Source organism: Trachypithecus francoisi, unplaced genomic scaffold (genome assembly GCF_009764315.1).
Source record: "Trachypithecus francoisi isolate TF-2019V2 unplaced genomic scaffold, Tfra_2.0 Lachesis_group19, whole genome shotgun sequence".
NCBI lineage: Eukaryota > Metazoa > Chordata > Mammalia > Primates > Cercopithecidae > Trachypithecus > Trachypithecus francoisi.
The window spans coordinates 50,654,313-50,675,064 of NW_022681464.1; the positions used below are offsets into that span (position 1 = coordinate 50,654,313).

Below are 20,752 nucleotides of genomic sequence, written 5' to 3' on the forward strand. Positions count from 1 at the left end.
TAAAAGTCAGCAGAGATGATTCCTTCTTCTGTGATCCTGCTACCCCATTCACAAACCACAGCAGAACTGGGACTGTAAGAATCTGCAGGAGAAGCTTCTCAAAAGCAGACATGAGATCTTATTCATATTTCTATTCTGATATCTACCTGGTACCTAGCCCATACTCTTCAAGAACTGTGCAAGGTTGGGTTATTACCATATTTAAAAGCTAGCAAGTTAGGCTTTGAGATGTGTTTACATTCTCCTTTAAAAAAAAAATGGATCTTTCTATTGCGGATTTATTCATCAAGGATAGATTTTTTTTAATGACTGATTTTTTTAAATGCCTGGTCAGGGTTTATGTGATGATATTTTTTCTCCAAAGACAATAATGAGTAATATAAGATAAATCCTAACTTTAAGACTTTTTTTTTTGAGACAGAGTCTCACTGTGTCTCCCAGGCTGAAGTGCTGTCATGCTATCTCTACTCACTGCAACCTCCGCCTCCCGGGTTTACACCATTCTCCTGCCTCAGCCTCCCGAGTAGCTGGGACTACAGGCACCCGCCACCATGCCTGGCTAACTGTTTTGTTGTTTTGTTTTAGTAGAGATGGGGTTTCACCATGTTAGCCAGGATGGTCTTGATCTCCTGACCTCGTGATCTGCCCGTCTCAGCCTCCCGAAGTGCTGGGATTACAGGCGTGAGCCACTGCGCCCGGCCTCGACATTCTTACATTTACAAAATAAATTCTATTTGAACATGGTTTACTATTAAAAAAAAAAAAACCTTGATTTTCATGAACTAAGCTTTATTTTATATTAAATCATACCTTCCATTAATATATGATATGCTATTATACATCATTTAATCTAAAATTGACACCCTCATTTGAAAAATAGTAATTTTTTTTATTCTTTAAACACATTTTTATCAAAATTAGAACTGACACTGAATACATGACTTTTAGTTTTCAGTGAGTTAAATCATTACATTTATAATGTTGCTTTCGGTACCTTCATACACTTATATATATTGAGCACCTGAAAGCATTTCACAGTTTGCTTGTTACACAGGGCAGGTTAACAACATGTGAGTCTAAAGTAAGAAAAGATCATAAACAGACACTTCTCAAAAGAAGAAATACAAGCAGCCAACAAACATATGAAAAAATGTTCATCGTCACTAATGCTCAGAGAAATGCAAATCAAAACCACCATGAGATATCATCTCACACCAGACAGAATGGCTATTATAAAAAGTCAAATAGTAATGGATGCTGGCAAGGCTGCAGAGAAGAGGGAATGCTTACACACTGCTGGGGGAATGTAAGTTAGTTCAGCCACTGTGGAAAGCAGTTTGGAGATTTATCAAATAACTAAAAACAGAGCTACTATTCAAGCCAGAAATCCCATTACTGGGTATATATCCAAAAGAAAATAAATCATTTTGCCAAAAAGACAAGACTCTCCATGTTCGTCACAGAATGATTTACAATAACAAAGATATAGAATCAGCCTAGGTGCCCATCAATGGTGGATTGAACAAGAAAATATGGTACCTATACATCATGGAATACTACACAGCCTTGAAAAGAATGAAATCATGTTCTTTACAGCAACATGGATGTAGGTGGAGGCCATAATCCTAAAATAATGAATGCAGGACAGAAAACCAAATACCACATGTTCTCACTTATAAGTGGGAGATAAACATGGAGCACACAGGGACATAAAGCTGAGAACAGCAGACACTGCGGACTTCTAGAGGAGGGAGGAAAGGAGTAGGGGATGGGCTTAAAAACTACTTCTTGGGGACTGTACTGACTGCCTGGGTGACAGGATCATTTGTACCCTAAACCTTAGCATCATGTAATATACCCATGTAACAAACCTACACAACCCCCTATATCTACAATAAAAGTTGAAATTACGTTTTTTTTTTTTAAAGGTAAGCCTTATTGCTCGTTAAAAGAATCTCCTTCTGTGTTTTGGGGCTAGGCTCTTTGTTGCCAGGTTTGATCATGAGGTAAGGCGCTATATCATTGATTTCCTAGGGGGTCTGGAATGAACTCATTTTATTACCTTATTTCTGGAATATACAACAATAAACCTAATTTAACCCACTGTATGTAAAAGGGCTTTTAGCCTACTATTTATTATAAATATTCATGAAAATATATATATAATGGTCTGAAAATTCTCATCATAAAATTCTATAGTAGCCTTAAAGATGGAAAACACTATAATTCAGATCCAAAATCATTAGTTGTTTCTCTTTTATTATGTTTTATTTTATTTTATGCACCGTACAATGCCTCTTTTGGGCAATGTATTTCCACAAGATATATGTTCCATACTGCACTAGTAGATTATGCTACTTAATATTGTTTTGTGACATTTATTAGAAGGAAAATAATACATGTAAACTAAACATCTTCAGCCTCTGTGCTAACAGTAGCCATACACTCAAGAAGATCTTTCCAACCAAGTAGTTGTTCCTTGTTCATCTCTCTAAAGGCATTAATTACTTGTATTCACAATGATTTACCTATCGTTTTATTGTAGTCAGAGAAAACAATTTTCAAATGTAAGAAATATGATGTTGTTTCTGTTTTGGACAATTATTACACTGGTGATGTCATAAAAGCTGAAAATGAAATTTCCTAATTCTATACTTAACACATTTCATGGATTTTCCTTAGAAGTAAGGTGTCATTAAAGATTCAGAAATAATTTCAATTATTCATTGCTTTTGAGTTGTGAAATAATCCCAAATTGCTAAATAATTTTTTTAAAATAAAGGTTTCAAGTTTCTAACTCTACCCAAAATGGAGTAACTCACTGCAAACTATGGATACCACAAAGTGCAACTAAAAACCACAAACAAAATACAAATACTGATCTATCGAAAATAACAGCAAGCAGACCACAGTGCATTTCTTGTTTTTTTTTTTTTTTTTCTGTTTTGTTTTGTGTTTTTCTTTTATCTCCAGCTTTGACCCAAGCATAGGCTGGCTAAGGCAGGTCACTGAACAATACAAATGGACAACAAAATCTTAAGAAGAGACTGTCCTTATCAACAGAGAACTGGAACAATAGGCTTCTCTGAGCTTCCAGAGAATGGGAGAAATTATTTGTCCTCTCTCTCTCCCTCTCTGTCTCTCTCTCCAGGCCTGCCCTAAGGGCTGCCTCAGTTACAGAGTTGCGCTACATACAAATCGGAAGAGAAAACCCACCCATTAAAGAGAAGAGCCATAAAAGAAAGTCCCAGTTGTACAAAGATGGAAGAGGATAAAAATCCTTTTTTTTTCTGTTTATTTTCTCTCCTTGCTTCACCCTGCAGGTAGGACCAGTCAACAGCACTGTGTGCCAAGGACAGTGGCTAAAACTCTGAAAGTATTTCTAAACAACAGAGCAAAGGCTTTGAAAGCAAAACTGATACTGAAAAAGGAAAAAAATGCATTAGTCAGAGATCCTCAGAGAAAAAGAACCAATAGGAAAATACATATAATGTAAAGGTTCAAATAATGAAAAAGAAAGCAAGGAGAGGAGGTCAGAAAAATAAAAAAGAATACAAGTAAAATAATAAAACAGTAGGTCTAAACATGTTTCAATAATTAAATTAAGAGATCTAAAGACACTAAAAGACAGAAATTGCTGGGTTGACTTTAAAAAAAAAAAACAAGATTCTGTATTCTGCCTTAAGAAAATTTACTTTAACTATAACGGCATAGGTATATTAAAAATAAATGAAAGGACAAATACCCACAATGCAAAAGAAAACTAGAGTGTCTCTATTAATATAAAAACAAATCAAGTTTAGAACAAAAAAGTTACCAGGGATAAAACACACATACACACACACACACACACACACACACACACACACACACAGGTGAACATATCCAAGATGAACCAGGTACCGATGATGGAAGCACCGAAGCTGCAATAACTTTACTTACAATGGGAGATCTAGTATTGCAGTCAGAAATCAGTACTGAACGGGGTGATGTAGGAGTATGTATACTCCCTCATGTTCATTCAAAGAATAAAAGCCATATTCCTTTTAGCCTAGATAATATAAATCACAAAATTGTTCATGAATGTCAGGAGCTCTCTTCACCTGTCATTACTACATCTCCCTCATCATTTGAAGAAAACAAGATTGTATTGGAAGAACAAAGTTCCTGAGAAGAAATTAGTTTAATGGAGAAAGTAAAGAAGAATGCTACACCAACCAGGAATACAACTTCTAAAGTGACCAGTAATTTGAGAATAAGACGTAGATTTGCCAAGCCTAAACCAAATCTTGAGAAGATTTTAGGGACCAACAGGTTTGATGATTATCAGGAAGTTTCCAGTTTCTGTGTAACTAAAGGGGAAGAACTGGAAACTCAAAGAGAAACAGAGAAAAACGCTTCCAAAGCAACAGAACTGGAAGATAAAAACCTCAGACCAGTTACAACAGCAGAGAATAAAGAACAGAGCAAATCGGCATGCATATGTGGTATCCAAGGGACCAGGATTTCTCAAGAAGTAAACCTAACTGAGAGAAATGAAAATCAAGAAGAGAGCTCTCAAGAGGCTCACGTGTTGTCAGTTGCTCCAATTGCTTCCTCTGAGACACGGCCCTGCACACTTGGTTTGGAGAGGGGTCATGGTGAAAATTCTTTTGAAAAGCCCCAGATAAAGGACTCTAAAGGAGACAATGTGCTTACACTTCCTGTGCCAGGGTAAACACCAATAAGTATTCCAGAAGTCCAACAAGAAAATATAATCAGTCCTCAAGACCTAACAGTGAATCCAGTTGCTAATGTACCTCAAGATGGAGAAGATGAACAAGCATTTATTTTAACTCCGGTGGAAATCCCAACCAATCTCCTTTTTCCATTAAACTAATGGAGAGTAGAAGAAATAACTGAAGCCACCGCACAGTTAATGCCAAACCCTTCACTGCCAGCTCCCGTATTGGTCAAATCCGTGAATACTGAAGAAAGGGGTGGCATGAGTATTTGTTTCCCAGCAACTTCAGTTGGTCAAGATGACATGGGTTTATCTGTTTTTGAAAGAGGTGATTCTAAAAAGCTTCCTGATAATTTGGATCTTGTATCTAGGAAGAGATTTCATTGCAGGCTTGATGAAAATGACCACGTTCCTCCTGCCAAAAACTGTTCACTCACTTTAAGAGATGATTGTCAAGCATAGACCTCTGAGGTGCACTCAAAGGAATTAACAAATGTTTTTGAGGAAACAGGGCAGTCTCGCAAGGGACAAGATATTTTTCCGACCTCAGGAAGCACATTGACAACTCCAGAACCTCAAAAAGAGCAAGTTGAACCAACTTTTTGGAGTACAGGATCTAGATCTCCTGATACACGCATAGACAAGAATGTGCCTCAGTTACCTCAGAATGAAATGATTGTGTCTGGTAAGGAAGAAAGAAGTGACGCTGCTCCTAAGTCTGAGCAAATGGACAGCAGAACATCATCTTCAAAAGCCCCACTATCCAGACCTGGCAGAAGACCCCTGGGATGTTTTATCTTTCATGTGTTCGAAGAATAGTTTGGAATCTGATGGACCTACTCGGGTCTATAGTAAGAAATGCCTAAAGCCTCTTATACCTGCATTAAGACAGAATCTGAAAAGATCCAATCCATCCAATGAAAGCCAGAAAAAGAAGCAAGAGTCCTCTGATCCGCTTGCATCTCCAAGTGTTATTAATACTCAATCTGAGAATATTAGCAGCTCATCAACTCAGGTTTTTTGTGATCAGCCCTTACTGAAAGGAGGACACAAAAGTGGCAATAAGCAGGCCCCTGAAAGGAAGCCAACCACGGTCTCTGAATATTTCTTCAATGATGTCTTCATTGAAGTGGATGAAACAGAATAAAACAATCTTTTATCTTTTTCTTTTTTAAATTAAGTCTAGGATTTCCAGAGTCAATTACATCAACAAAACAGTATTTAGAGCAAAACAGGGATGTCTATTTTTCTTTAGGTTGATTTTGAATATTTAATGAGCTTGATTTGAAGCTTTCGTAATCAGTGGAAAACATTCCTGAGGTTCCTTTCATTCTGATTGATTTACCATTTTGCAAATATCAAGCAATTAAGACTGCTTTTTCAGACAGAAATAACAACTCTTATTTACAATTTGACTCTTCCTGTGCTAAGCACACATGGACATTTGGGAATGTTGTGGATATATGTCTCTGTATGAACTGCATTGCAGACAGATTTGGGGGTTGATTGTATATTTAACGTTTAGAAACTTCTTTTGTGAATATTTTTTTATTTTTATTTTTAGAGGAAGATGAAGGATGAAGCCTTTTCAGTTGCTTCTAAGTACAGTCATTTTTCACAAGATGTTTAAGTCAATGACAGACCACATATATGACAGTGGTCCCATACAATTAAAATGGAGATAAAAAATTCCTATCATCTAGTGACATTATAGCCATCATAACATAGTGCGTTGCTCTTTCATGTTTAGACCTGTTTAGATCCACAGATACTCACTATTGCGTTACAGCTGCCTACAGTATTCAACACAGTAACACACTATAGAGGTTTGTAGCCAAGGAGCGAAGGAGAGATAGGCTATGCCACATAGCCTCGGTCTGTAGGGTGTGCAGCAGTCTGTACATCTCAGTGTTTGTAAGTACACTCAGCGTTGTTCCACACAAGATCACCTAACAAGGCATTTCTTAGAACATATAGTTAAGACTTTATTTATTTTTACATTTTTTATTTAAAAGGATATTCAGTTTTAGCTATTTTCACCCCTCAGATTATAAAGAAGGCATTAACAATTTTATGTTTGTCTCCTTTTTCTCTTTAATTTTAAATATATTTAAAATGATACTTAAAAATATTTAAAATGATATAACTAAAAATGTTTGGCTTTTAGTTATAAAAGGATATGTTTCAGTTATAAAAGGGTATGTTTGGAAAATCTTTTTTCCTTCAATTTAGTATATTGACTTTGTATTGTGAATTTTTCTGTTTTTCTTATTTCTGGGATATTCTCAGGATTTTCATGAGGGTAGGGGAAACTCAACTTTATGAGACAAATTTTCATACAAAACGCAATCTCCTTTGTACACACACAGACATATATTAGTTTTTAAAAAGCCAATTTCTTCATAGTTTTTTTACCATTAAATTCTCAAGAAACAGATCTTTAAGCATGGAACACAATCATGATGTTAAAAATAGAAAATAAGACTTTCCGCATGTTCTCAGTCATAGGTGGGAATTGAACAATGAGAACACTTGGACACAGGGTGGGGAACATCACACAGCGGGGCCTGACATGGGGTGGGGGTAGGCGGTAGGGATAGCATTAGAAGAAATACCTAATGTACATGACGAGTTAATGGGTGCAGCACACCAACATGGCACATGTATACATATGTAACAAACCTGCCCATTGTGCACATGCACCCTAGAATTTAAAGTATAATAATAAAAATAAATAAAAATAAAGTTAGTGATTATCATCAATATGAATTTAAGGTTTTAATTTCAAGATTTGATGATTGACACGTGTAATTCTATGACCTACTCAAGCAGATCTGTAGTGGTTCCCATTAGACTCCTCAAACGGCAAATTTACTCTGATTTTATTTGAAAAGCCTCTTGGATTGATAATATATTATCTCAGGAGTTGGAAACTTTCTGCAAACTATTTTGGGTTTGCAGGCCAGAGGGTCTGTCTGGCAGCTACTCAGCTCTGCAATTTCAGTGTGAAAGAAGCCATAGGCAGTACTTGAATGAAGGACTGTTGCTGGATTGGCCTTTCAGTTTGACTGCTATATTAGACCCCAAATTTTCTTACCCTAAGGTGCTGATGTCTGTATGTATGAGTTATTTGTCACTGAAGTCATGAGTTGTGCCTAAAAGTTAGAACTGTGTTCATTGTATTATGTAATGATCAGTATTTCAATTGGGAAGATATTTTAGAGTCTAGATAATTAAGTTTGTATATTGAAAAAATGGTGGCCAGTTTTTAAATTCCTTAATAGAAGAGAATTATGTCTCAGCAGGTATAACAGTAATGCTAATTTATTGAAACTACTGCTATTAGAGCACTTCTTTCTCATTGTCTTTTAGTGAAATTTATGGCTTATTTTGTCAGAGAGGAGGCTATATAATTCTGAGTGGAAACTGTCTACAAGTAGGCATTTATTTCGTGATTAATATGTCAGAGAAATCATGGTAGTAAATCACATTGCTATTTTAATACCCTGTTTTTGTAAGTTTTTAAAACTCATATTCTGAAAAGATTTCATTCTCTTAACGTTAGTTTGGGAGTTAGATCGCCATGATTAAACTATTATTTATCCTTGTGTAATAATAATTTTTAACTTTAACAACTGTCTCTTTTTAATATATGATAAGCAAGTTTTATGGAAGATAGAATTTCTTGCTATATAAAGAATACAGGGACTCACTGTATTAGAGAATCAAGTCAGCCAGCTAAATTATCCTACAATTATATCCTTAAACCTAATTTTGGAAAAGAGAAAGTTAATCAGTGTATTTACCTTACATGGTGACAAGAACTATGTTAGGCCTGATTCATGTAAAGAAGATGTTGCAAAGAATTTATTTCATAAATCTTAAAGAAGATATGATTAATGGTTTTCTTTACATTTTGGCATGTTTTTGCAATGGCTGGTACCGGTTGTTCCTTTCCATGTTTAGGGCTTCCTTCAGGGTCTCTTGTAAGGCAGGCCTGGTGGTGACAAAATCTCTAAGCATTTGCTTATCTGTAAAGGATTTTATTTCTCCTTCACTGATGAAGCTTAGTTTGGCTGGATATGAAATTCTGGGTTGAAAATTCTTTTCTTTAAGAACGTTGAATATTGGCCCCCACTCTCTTCTGGCTTGTAGAGTTTCTGCCGAGAGGTCTGCTGTTAGTCTGATGGGCTTCCCTTTGTGGGTAACCGACCTTTCTCTCTGGCTGCCCTTAAGATTTTTTCCTTCATTTCAACTTTGGTGAATCTGGCAATTATGTGTCTTGGAGTTGCTCTTCTGGAGGAGTATCTTTGTGGCGTTCTCTGTATTTCCTGAATTTGAATGTTGGCCTGCCCTACTAGGTTGGGGAAGTTCTCCTGGATGATATCCTGAAGAGTGTTTTCCAACTTGGTTCCATTTTCCCCCTCACTTTCAGGCACCCCAATCAGACGTAGATTTGGTCTTTTTACATAATCCCATACTTCTTGCAGGCTTTGTTCATTTCTTTTTCTTCTTTTTTCTTTTGGTTTCTCTTCTTGCTTCATTTCATTCATTTGATCCTCAATCGCTGATACTCTTTCTTCCAGTTGATCGAGTCGGTTACTGAAGCTTGTGCATTTGTCACGTATTTCTCGTGTCATGGTTTTCATCTCTGTCATTTCGTTTATGATCTTCTCTGCATTAATTAGTCTAGCTGTCAATTCTTCCACTTTTTTTCAAGATTTTTAGTTTATTTGCGCTGGGTACGTAATTCCTCCTTTAGCTCTGAGAGGTTTGATGGACTGAAGCCTTCTTCTCTCATCGTCAAAGCCATTCTCTGACCAGCTTTGATCCGTTGCTGGCGATGGGCTGCGCTCCTTTGCAGGGGGAGATGCGCTCTTATTTTTTGAATTTCCAGCTTTTCTGCCCTGCTTCCCCATCTTTGTGGTTTTATCTGTCTCTGGTCTTTGATGATGGTGACGTACTGATGGGGTTTTGGTATAGGTGTCCTTCCTGTTTGATAGTTTTCCGTCTGACAGTCAAAAGGACTGTCTGTTGGTCTGTTGGAGATTGCTTGAGGTCCACTCCAGACCCTGTTTTCCGGTGTCAGCAGCAGAGGTTGCCGAAGATAGAATATTGCTGAACAGCGAGTGTACCTGTCTGATTCTTTCTTTGGAAGTTTCCTCTCAGGGGTGACTCCACCCTGTGAGGTGTGGGGTGTCAGACTGCCCCTAGTGGGGGATGTCTCCCAGCTAGGCTACTCAGGGGTCAGGGACCCACCTGAGCAGGCAGTCTGTCCGTTCTCAGATCTCAACCTCCGCGTTAGGAGATCCACGGCTCTCCCCAAAGCTGTCAGACAGAGTCATTCGCGTCTGCAACGGCCCCGCTCTTTCCCCTAATGGACTGCAGCTGTGCGCTGTCCGCAGAGGTAGAGTCTACAGAGACAGGCTGATTAATGGTTTTCATCTTTTCTCGACTTTTTCTCCTAAACACTTATGTTTTAGCAAGTGATCAACCTGAGCATTTGACGCCTAATTGTTGGTAAATGGTTGAGGCATGACAAAAATATTAATATCTATTGTTCACCATCATGTTATTTGAAACAAAAGTGCCCATGTGTACTCTCTTTTGCTTGAAGAAGTCTTTGACAAAAAAAAAAAATCATGTCATTTATAAATTTTCTTGTTCTAAAGAAAGCAGTTGTGTTTTATATATATATATATATGTATATATATAAATTATGTAAATAAGTTATTTTATACAGAAAAAGGATAAAGTAATCAAGAAAACATAAGAGTCTTAAATGAGCATACACCTAACAGAGCTCCAAACTACATGAAGGAAAAACTATTAGAACTAAAAGTTAAAAAAAACCCAGATGACACATTTTTAAATCTCCAAGTACCTGGAAATCAAAAGCACACTTTCAAATAACCAAGGGGCCAAACAACAGATTGACAGAAATTTTTGAAAAATATTTTTTAAACTGAATGAAATGGTGATATAACACATGAAAAATCCTTGCTAAAATAGTGCTTACAGGGAAACTTAAGCATTAAACATTTAATTAGAAAATTAAAAGGTCTAAACTCAATCATATAGTTTCCACTTTAAGAAACTAGAAAAAATAAAGGACATTTCAATGAGGGCTCATGGGGCTGTGAAGCCAAGAGCTATTAACACTATGACCAAAGATTGAAATTCTCTATAGGATCCGTAGCACTGAATAGTGCAATATTTTCCTGAGGAAGTATAAGACTTAGCCATTTATAATTATGACATGATAATCCATAATTGTTGATGTGGAAAAGTAAATACACTTCTCAAAGTTTAAGTAGATTTTCTTTTTTTTAAAGGAAAAAAGAAATAGACCCACAGTAAGCAGAAGGATTAAATAATAAAGATAAGAACCAAAATCAATAAAATTTGAAACAGAAAAACAATGGAAAAAAATTGATGAAACCAAAAGCTGATTCTTTAAAAAGACCAAGAAGAGGCAGTGACCTAGCAAAAAAGACAGGTATATCACAAAGAAATCTCTGAACAAACATACCCAATAAAAATCAAAACAAGCCAGGCAGAGAAAACAAATAAAGAGCTAATTTTTCACCGCAAAACCAGATGTACATCCACAGGAAACAATAGCAAACAGGAAACCAGGACCTCCCCAAACAGACAGATTAAGTTGCCAGTGACTGACCCTAACTAGACGGGAGTAGATGAGCTCTCTGATCAATAATTCAAAATAGCAGTTTTAAGAAAACTCAGTGATCTTCAAAATAACATGGAAAAGCAACTCAGAAATGTATTAGATAAAAACAACAAAGAGATTGAAATTTTTTTCACTTTTTTTATACTTTAAGTTCTGTGATAGATGTGCAGAACATGCAGGTTTGTTGCATAGGTACACAGGTGCCACTGTGGTTTGCTGCAACCATCAACCCGTCACCTACATTAGATATTTCTCCTAATAGTATCCCTCTCCTAGCCCCCCAACCACCAAAAGGCCCCGGTGTGTGATGTTCCCCTCCCTGTGTCCATGTGTTCTCATTGTTCAACTCCCACTTACGAGATAGAACATGCAATGTTTGGTTTTCTGTTCCTGTGTTAATTTGCTGAGAATGATGGGTTCCAGCTTCATCCATGTCCCTGCAAAGGACATTAACTCATTCTTTTTTATGGCTGCATGCTGTTCCATGGTGTATATGTGCCACATTTTCTTTATCCAGTCTATCATTGATGGGCATTTGGGTTGGTTCCAAGTCTTTGCTATTGCAAATAGTACTCCAGTAAACATATGTGTGCTTGTGTCTTTATAGAATGATTTCTAAACCTTTGGGTATATACCCAGTAATGGGATTAGGGGGTCAAACGGTATTTCTGGTTCTCGATCTTTGAGGAATTACCACACTGTCTTCCACAATGGTTGAACTAATTTACACTCCCACCAACAGTGTAAAAGCATTCTATTTCTCCACATCCTCTCCAGCATCTGTTGTTTCCTGACTTTTTAATGATCGCCATTCTAACTGGCATGAGTTGGTATCTCACTGTGGTTTTGATTTGCATTTCTCTAATGACCAGTGATGAGGAGCTTTTTTTCATGTTTGTTGGCTGCATAAATATCTTCTTTTGAGGTCTATTCATATCCTTTGTCCACTTTTTGATTGGCTTGGTTTTTTCTTGTAAATTTGTTTAAGTTCCTTGTAGATTCTGGGTATTAGCCCTTTGTCACATGAATCGATTGCAAAAATATTCTCCCATTCTGTAGGTTGTCTATTCACTCTGGTGGTAGTTTCTTTTGCTGTGCAGAAGCTCTTTAGTTTAATTAGATCCCATGTGTCCATTTTGGCTTTTGTTGCCATTGCTTTTGGCATTTTAGTCATGAAGTCTTTGCCCCTGCCTATGACCTGAATGGTATTGTCTTGGTTTTCTTCTAGGGTTTTTATGGTTTTAGGACTTACATTGAAGTCTTTAATCCATCTTGAGTTAATTTTTGTATAAGGTATAAGGAAGAGGGCCAGTTTCAGTTTTGCACATATGGCTAGCCAGTTTTCCCAACACCATTTATTAAGCAGGAAATCCTTTTCCCATTGCTTGTTTTTGTCAGGTTTGTCAAAGATCAGATGGTTGCAGATATGTGGCATTATTTCTGAGGCCTCTGTTCTGTTCCATTGGTCTACATACCATGTTCATAAAGCAAGTTCTTAAAGACCTACAGAGAGACCTAGACTCCCATACAATAATCGTAGGAGACTTTAACACCCCACTGTCACTATTAGACAGATCAATGAGACAGAAAATTAACAAGGATATTCAGGACTTGAACTCAGCTCTAGACAAAGCAGACCTAATGGACATCTACAGCACTCTCCACCCACATCAACAGAATATACATTCTTCTCAGCACCACAGCACAGTTATTCTACAATTGACCACATAATTGGAAGTAAAACACGCCTCAGCAAATGCAAAAGAATGGAAATCATAACAAACATTCTCTCAGACCACAGTGCAATCAAATTAAAACTCCGGATTAAGAAACTCACTCAGAACTGCACAACTACATGAAAACTGAACAACCTGCTCCTGAATAACTACTGGGTAAATAATGAAATTAAGACAGAAATAAATAAGTTCTTTGAAACCAGTGAGAACAAAGACACAACGTACCAGAATCTCTGGGACACAGCTAAAGCAGTGTTGACAGGGAAATTTATAGCACTAAGTTCCCACAGGAGAAAGGAGGAAAAACCTAAAATTGACACCCTAACATCACAATTAAAAGAACTAGAGAAGCAAGAGCAAACAAATTCAAAAGCTAGCAGAAGACAAGAAATAACTAAGATCAGAGCAGAACTAAAGGAGACACAAAAAAGCCCTTCAAAAAATCCATGAATTGAGGAGTTGGTTTTTTGAAAAGATTAACAAAATAGATAGACCACCAGCCAGACTAATACAGAAGAAACAAGAGAAGAATCAAATAGACACAATAAAAACTGATAAAGGGGATATCACCACTGATCCCACAGAAATGTCAACTACTATCAGAGAATACTATAAACACCTCTAGGCAAATAAACTAGAAAATCTAGAAGAAATTGATAAATTCCTGGACACATACACCCTTCCAAGACTAAACCAGGAAGAAGTTGAATACCTGAATAGACCAATAACAAGTTCTGAAATTGAGGCAGTAATTAATAGCTTACCAACCAAAAAAAACCCAGGACCAGATGATTCACAGCTGAATTCTACCCGAGGTACAAAGAGGAGCTGGTACCATTCCTTCTGAAACTATTCCAATCAATAGAAAAAGAGGGACTCCTCCGTAACTCATTTTATGAAGCCAGCATTATCTGATAGCAAAACCTGGCACAGGCACAACAAAAAGAGAAAATTTCAGGCCAATATCCCTGATGAACATCGATGCAAAAATCCTCCACAAAATACTGGCAAACCGAATCTAAGCAGCACATCAAAAAGCTTATCCACCACGATCAAGTCAGCTTCATCCCTGGGATGCAAGACTGGTTCAACATATGCAAATAAACGTAATCCATCACATACACAGAACCAGTGACAAAAACTACATGATTATCTCAATAGATGCAGAAAAGGCCTTTGATAAAATTCAACGCCGCTTCATGCAAAAAACTCTCCATAAACTAGGTATTGATGGAACATATCTCAAAATAACAAAAGCTATTTATGACAAACCCACAGCCAGTATCATGCTGCATGGGCAAAAGCTCGAAGCATTCCCTTTGAAAACAGGCACAAGACAAAGATGCCCTCTCTCACCACTCCTGTTCAACATCGTATTGGAAGTTCTGGCCAGGGCAGTCAGGCAAGAGAAAGAAACAAAGTGTATTCGAATAGAAAGAGAGGAAGTCAAATTGTCTCTGTTTGCAGATGATGTGATTATATATTTACAAAACCCCACCATCTCAACCTCAAATCTTTTTAAGCTGATCAGCAACTTCAGCAAAGTCTCAGGATACAAAATCAATGTGCAAAAATCACAAGCATTCCTATACATCAAAAATAGCCAAATCATGAATGAACTCCCATTCACAATTGCTACAAAAAGAATAAAATATCTAGGAGTACAACTTACAAGGGATGTGAAGGACCTCTTTGAGAACTACAAACCACTGCTCAAGGAAATAAGAGAGGACACAAACAAATGGAAAAACATTCCATGCTCATGGATAGGAAGAATCAATATCGTGAAAATGGCCATACTGCCCAAAGCAATTCATAGATTCAATGCTATCCCCATCAAGCTACCATTGACTTTCTTCACAGAATTAGAAAGAACTACTTTAAATTTCATGTGGAACCCAACAAGAGCCCTTATAGCCAAGACAATCCTAAGCAAAAAGAACAAAGTTGGAGGTATCAAGCTACCTCACTTCAGCAGAGATTGAAATAATTTATAAAAATCAAGCACAAATTCCAAAACTGAGAAATATATTTGTTCAACTGAAAATCTCATTACAGGCTCTCAATGTTAGAACAGATCAAGCAGAGGAAAGTATCAGTTAGTTCAAAGATAGGCCATTGAAAAATACACAGTCCGAGAGGATAAAAGAGAAAAGAATATAAAGGAATGAAGAACACCTACAACACATAAAAAAAATAACTGAAAAGGCCAAATCTAAGAATTACTGATGTTCGAGAAGGAGCTGAGCAATGGCAGATATTATCTCAACTCAGTGAAAATGGTTTTTGTTACAAAGACAAGGAGTAATGGATGCTGATGAGGATTTGGAGAAAGGGGAACCCTCGTACACTATTGCTGGGAATGTAAATTAGCACAGCCATTAGGGAAAACAGTGTGGAGATTCTTCAAAATCCTAAAAATAAAACTACTATATGATCCAGCAGCTCCATTACTTGGAATATATCCAAAAGAAAGAAAATCCACATATTGAAGAGATATCTGCCCTCCCATGTTTGTTAAAGCACTATTCACAATACCCAAGATGTGGAGTCAGCCTAAGTGCCCATCCATGGATAAATGGATACAGAAAATGTGACAGATATACAAAATAGAATACTATTCTGCCATACAAAGAATGAAATCTTGTTATTTGCAGCTACACAGATGGAGCTGGAGGCCATTATGTTAGGTGAAATAAGCCAAGCACAGAAAGACAAATATTGCACTTTCTGTCTCATATGTGGAAGCTAAGAAAGTGAAACTCAGGAACATAAAGAATAGAACGGTGGTTACCAGAGGCTGGGAAGGGTGGTGGGGGGAGACAAAGAGAGGTTGATTGGTGGGTACAAGAAAATAGTTAAAAGAAATAAGCTTTTGTGTTCAATAAATCAGTAGAGTGACTATAGTAAACAAGAATCCATTTTGTATTTCAAGAGAGCTGGTAGAGAATCATTCAAATGTTCCCAGCATGATGAAAAGATAAATGTTTAAGGTGATGGATATCCCAATTACCTTGATTTTATTATTATACATTATATGAGTACATAAAAATATCACATATACCCCTAAAATATGTACAACTAGTATTTAGCATTAAAAATATTTAAGATCAGAAAAATGATAAACCTCTAGCTAAAATTACCAAAAAAGAAGGGAGATGTCAATTAACAATATCAAAAATGAGTAAAGAATATCTCTACAAACACTACAGACATAAAATGGATTGCAAAAGAAATTATGGATTGCATAAATTTCACAACTTAGATAAACTAGAACAATACATTAAAAGACACATAGTCACAAAAATAATAAAATTCCTAGGAATACAGTGAACCAAGGAGGTGAACGGTCTCTACAATGAGAATTACAAAACATTGCTCAAAGAAATCAAAGATGACACAAACAAATGGAAAGATATTTCATGTTCATGGATAGGAAGAATCAATATGATTCAACTGGCCATACTGCCCAAAGCAATTTACAGATTCAATGGTATTCCTATCAAACTACTAATGACATTCCTCACAGAACTAGAAAAGAACTATACATATATATACACACACACGTATTTTTTTTTGAGACAGAGTTTCGCTCTCGTTGCTGCGGGTATGGTGGCGTGACCTCGACTCACTGTAACCTTCACCTCCCAGGTTCAAGTGATTCTCCTACCTCAGCCTCCCAAGTAGCTTGGATTACAGGCATGTACCACCATGACCAGCTAATTTTTTGTTAGATAAAAACTATTTTAAAATTCATATGGAACCAAAAAAAGAACCCAAATAGCCAGGGTAATCCAAGCAAAAAGCACAAGGCAGGAGGTGTCATGATACCCGACTTCAAACTACACTACAGTGCCACAATAACCAGAATACCATGGTCCTAGTACAAAAACAGACACATAGACCAATGGAACAGAGTAGAGGGTCCAGAAATAAGACTGTATACGTACAATCATCTGATCTTCAATAAAACTGACAAAAACGATCAATGGCCACATGCAGAAGATTGAAACGTGACCTCTTCCTCATACCATATATAAAAATCAACTAAAAATGGATTAAATACTCAAATGTAAAACACAAAACTATAAAAATCCTGGAAAACAACCTAAGCAATATCAATCTGGACACAGGAACTGGCAAAGATTTCATGATGAAGACGCCAAAAGAAATTGCAATAAAAACACAAATTCACAGAGGGGATCTAATTAAACTTAAGAGCTTCTTTGCAGCATAAGAAAATATGAACAGAGTGACAAAAAAACCTACAGAATGAGAGAAGATATTTACAAACTATGTATCTGACAAAGCTTTAATATTCAGCATCTATAAGGAACTTAAATTTACAAGAAAAAAACTAACAACCCATTAAAAAGTGGGCAAAGGACATGAACAAACACTTTTCAAATGAAGACATAAAGCAGCCAACAAGCACATGAAAAGAAGTTCAGCATCACTGATCGTTAGAGAAATGCAAATCAAAACCACAATGAGATACCATCTCACACGATTAAGAACGGCTATTACTAAACAGTCCAAAAATAACAGATGCTGGCAATGTTGCACCAAAAAGAGAACATTTATCCACTATTGGTGGGTTGAACTAATTTACAGTTAGTAAATTCATTGTAAATTAGTTATAAATTAATTGCAAATTAGTTCAACCATTGTGGAAAGCATTGTAGGAATTCCTCAAATAGCTAAAAACAGAACTACTATTCAATCCAGCAATCCCATTACTGGGTATGTACCCAAAGGAATACGAATTGTTCTGTCATAAAAATACAAGCGCATGTATGTTCATTGCAGTAATAGCAAAGACATGGATTTAACGTAAATGCCCATCAGTAGTAGAATGGATAAAGAAAATATGGTACATATACACCACGGAATACTACGCAGTCATAAAAGTGAACAAAAACCCCTGTGACACAAGTTTACCTTTATAACAAACCCGCTTGTGTACCCCTGAATCTAAAATAAAAGTTTTCTGAAAAGTAAGACACACCATGCCAAAACTCACTGAAAAAGAAGTCGATAATCTAAATCATCCTAGACCTGTTAAAGAAATTGAACTTATAATGCAAAACCTTTAGACAAGGAAACCTCAAGGCCAGATACTTTCACTGGCAAATTCTACCAAATATTTCAGAAAGAAAGAATACCAATTTTACACAGGCTCTTAAAAAAAAAAATACTCCAACTCTTTTATGAGGCCAGAAGTGCCCTAACCCCAAATCAGGAAAAAATTATATAAAAAGAAACCTATAACTAATAGCCCTCATGAATATAAACATGCTCCACCAAATATTAAACACAGCAATGTATAAGAAGGTGAGTACATCACATCAAGTGAGATTTCTTCCAAAAATGCGTATCGAGTTCAACATTTGAACATCAGGAAGTGTAACTCGCCATTTAAAAAGATTACAGTAGACAAGGCTACAGAATCATCTCCACACATGAAAAAAGTATTTGGTAAAATTTATTATTCATTCATCATAATTTCTAAAACTTAAGCAAACTAGGAGGAATAAAGGTAACTTCCTTAACCTAACAAAAGGCATCTACAAAAAATTCTAATCTCATACTTAATGGATGGTCTAAAATGAAGAACAGGAGAAAGACATTCACACATAACATTTGCATTCGACATTGTACTAGATGTCCGAACAAGTTGCCATAAGGCAAGGCAAAGGAATAAAGGAGCAAAAATCTTAAAGAAAGAAAACTGTCTATATTCACAGATGGCATGATTGTCTGTATTGAAAATCCCATAACATTTATTTATTTTATTTTTTTGAGACAGAGTCTCGCTCTGTCACCCAGGCTGGAGTGCAGTGGTGCATTCACTGCGCACTGCAATCTCCACTTCCCGGGTTCAAGCGATTCTCCTGTCTCAGCCTCCCGAATAGCTGGGATTACGGGCGTCCACCACCACACCCAGCTAATTTTTGTATTTTTCTAGAGACAGGGTTTCACCATGTTGGCCAGGCTGGTCTCAGACTCCTGACCTCAAGTGATCCACCCTCCTCGGCCTCCCAAAGTGCTGAGATTACAGGCGTGAGCCATCACACCCGGCCGACATTTACTTTCTTAATGAATAAGTGAGTTTTCCAAGGATGTAGACATTTCATCAAAGATGCAAATGACAATAAACATATAAAATAGTCTGAAAATCATTAGTCATTAAGAAAATATAAATTAAAGCTATAATGAAAAAAAACATGTTTACGGGGATGGCTAAAATTTTTTCAAAATCCAGACAGTATCCAATACTAACCAGATTGCACAGTAAATAGAACTCTCATGCATCACTGGGAGGGCTGTGAAAGGGCACAGCCCATCTGGAACACACTGGTCAGTTCCTCACAAAGTTAAACATATATTCACCATGAACACAGCAATCCTATTTCTAGATATTCGTTCAAAAGTAGACTTGAACACTGAAAAATCTGTGTTCACACACACACACACACACCCACCCCTAACGGTGAATGTTTATAGCAGATTTCTCACAATTCACAAACCCTGGGAACATCTTCAACGTCTCTCAACTGGGAAAAGGATTAAGAAACCAGTACCAACATAAAGTAGAGAGTATCACCCATCAATTTAAAAGGGGGAACGGTCATTGGTAGACACATAACATGCATGAATCTCAAATGCATGACCCTATGAAAGAAGCCATATTCTAAAGGCTACATGTTACCTACATGTTATGACTCCATTTTTATGACTTTCTTGGAGATTAAAAAACAGAATGAAGGAAAGCAAATCAGGGATTTCCAGGGATTAAACGTTTGACTTCAAAGGGCCACCAGGAGGGAACTTTTTCAACGGTGATCAAACTCTTCTGTATTTTGATTGTGATGGCATTTGCATGACTATGCATTTGTCAAAACTTATAGACCTGAACAGTGAAAATGCTATTGTGTATACATTTAAAAATAAATTTAAAAGAAACACAACCCAATAATGAAAGTGGATCCTCAGAAATAGATAATTTATAATCACTCACAAATGTATTGCTGTGTATACTTCTCTACAGCATTTGAAACTTTCTATTTTATATCATTGAAATTTGTGTGTGTGTGTATATATCCTATAATAATATAATACATTACATTATAGTTCAGGGAATGCAGGAAACATGAATAGCATATATATGTATGCCATTGTCTGGCAGAGGGCAGAGGTAATAATCCATAAATGTTAGATACATAATTTAATAGAAAAAACTTATCCCTTATGACACAGAACTGGCTCTCCTGCATAACACTCTCAGTTCATAGCCAGTGGAAACAGCAGATTTAAAGGGGCAAAGAAATGGGTAGAAAAAGTTATTTTGACAGAAAAAAAGTGATCAATGTTAACCCCACATAGACAGTAGAGTACAGAATAATAAAACTCAAACACACAGATTTGTGTGTGCATGTGTTTTACATAGCAAATAGCTGTCATTCATCTCTATACAACTTCAACTAATAATTGACACGGAAAGGGGGCCTTATAAATTACAAGTTTTATTGTGTAAAATATTCTTTAGAAAACTTTAGCAAATAAATTATGAAAAATATTAATTTGTATCTATTTAGTTAT

At 36.5% G+C, this 20,752-nt stretch overlaps 1 non-coding gene and 1 pseudogene across 1 annotated transcript; both read left to right on the plus strand.

Moving 5' to 3' along the window:
• Positions 1-4,918: 4,918 nt before the first annotated feature.
• LOC117063823 lies at positions 4,919-5,870 on the plus strand (annotated as a pseudogene).
• Positions 5,871-10,833: 4,963 nt separating this feature from the next.
• Positions 10,834-10,960, plus strand: LOC117064272. The gene has a single exon (XR_004429346.1). It is a non-coding gene; the product is annotated as a small nucleolar RNA SNORA25 (small nucleolar RNA).
• Positions 10,961-20,752: the final 9,792 nt, after the last annotated feature.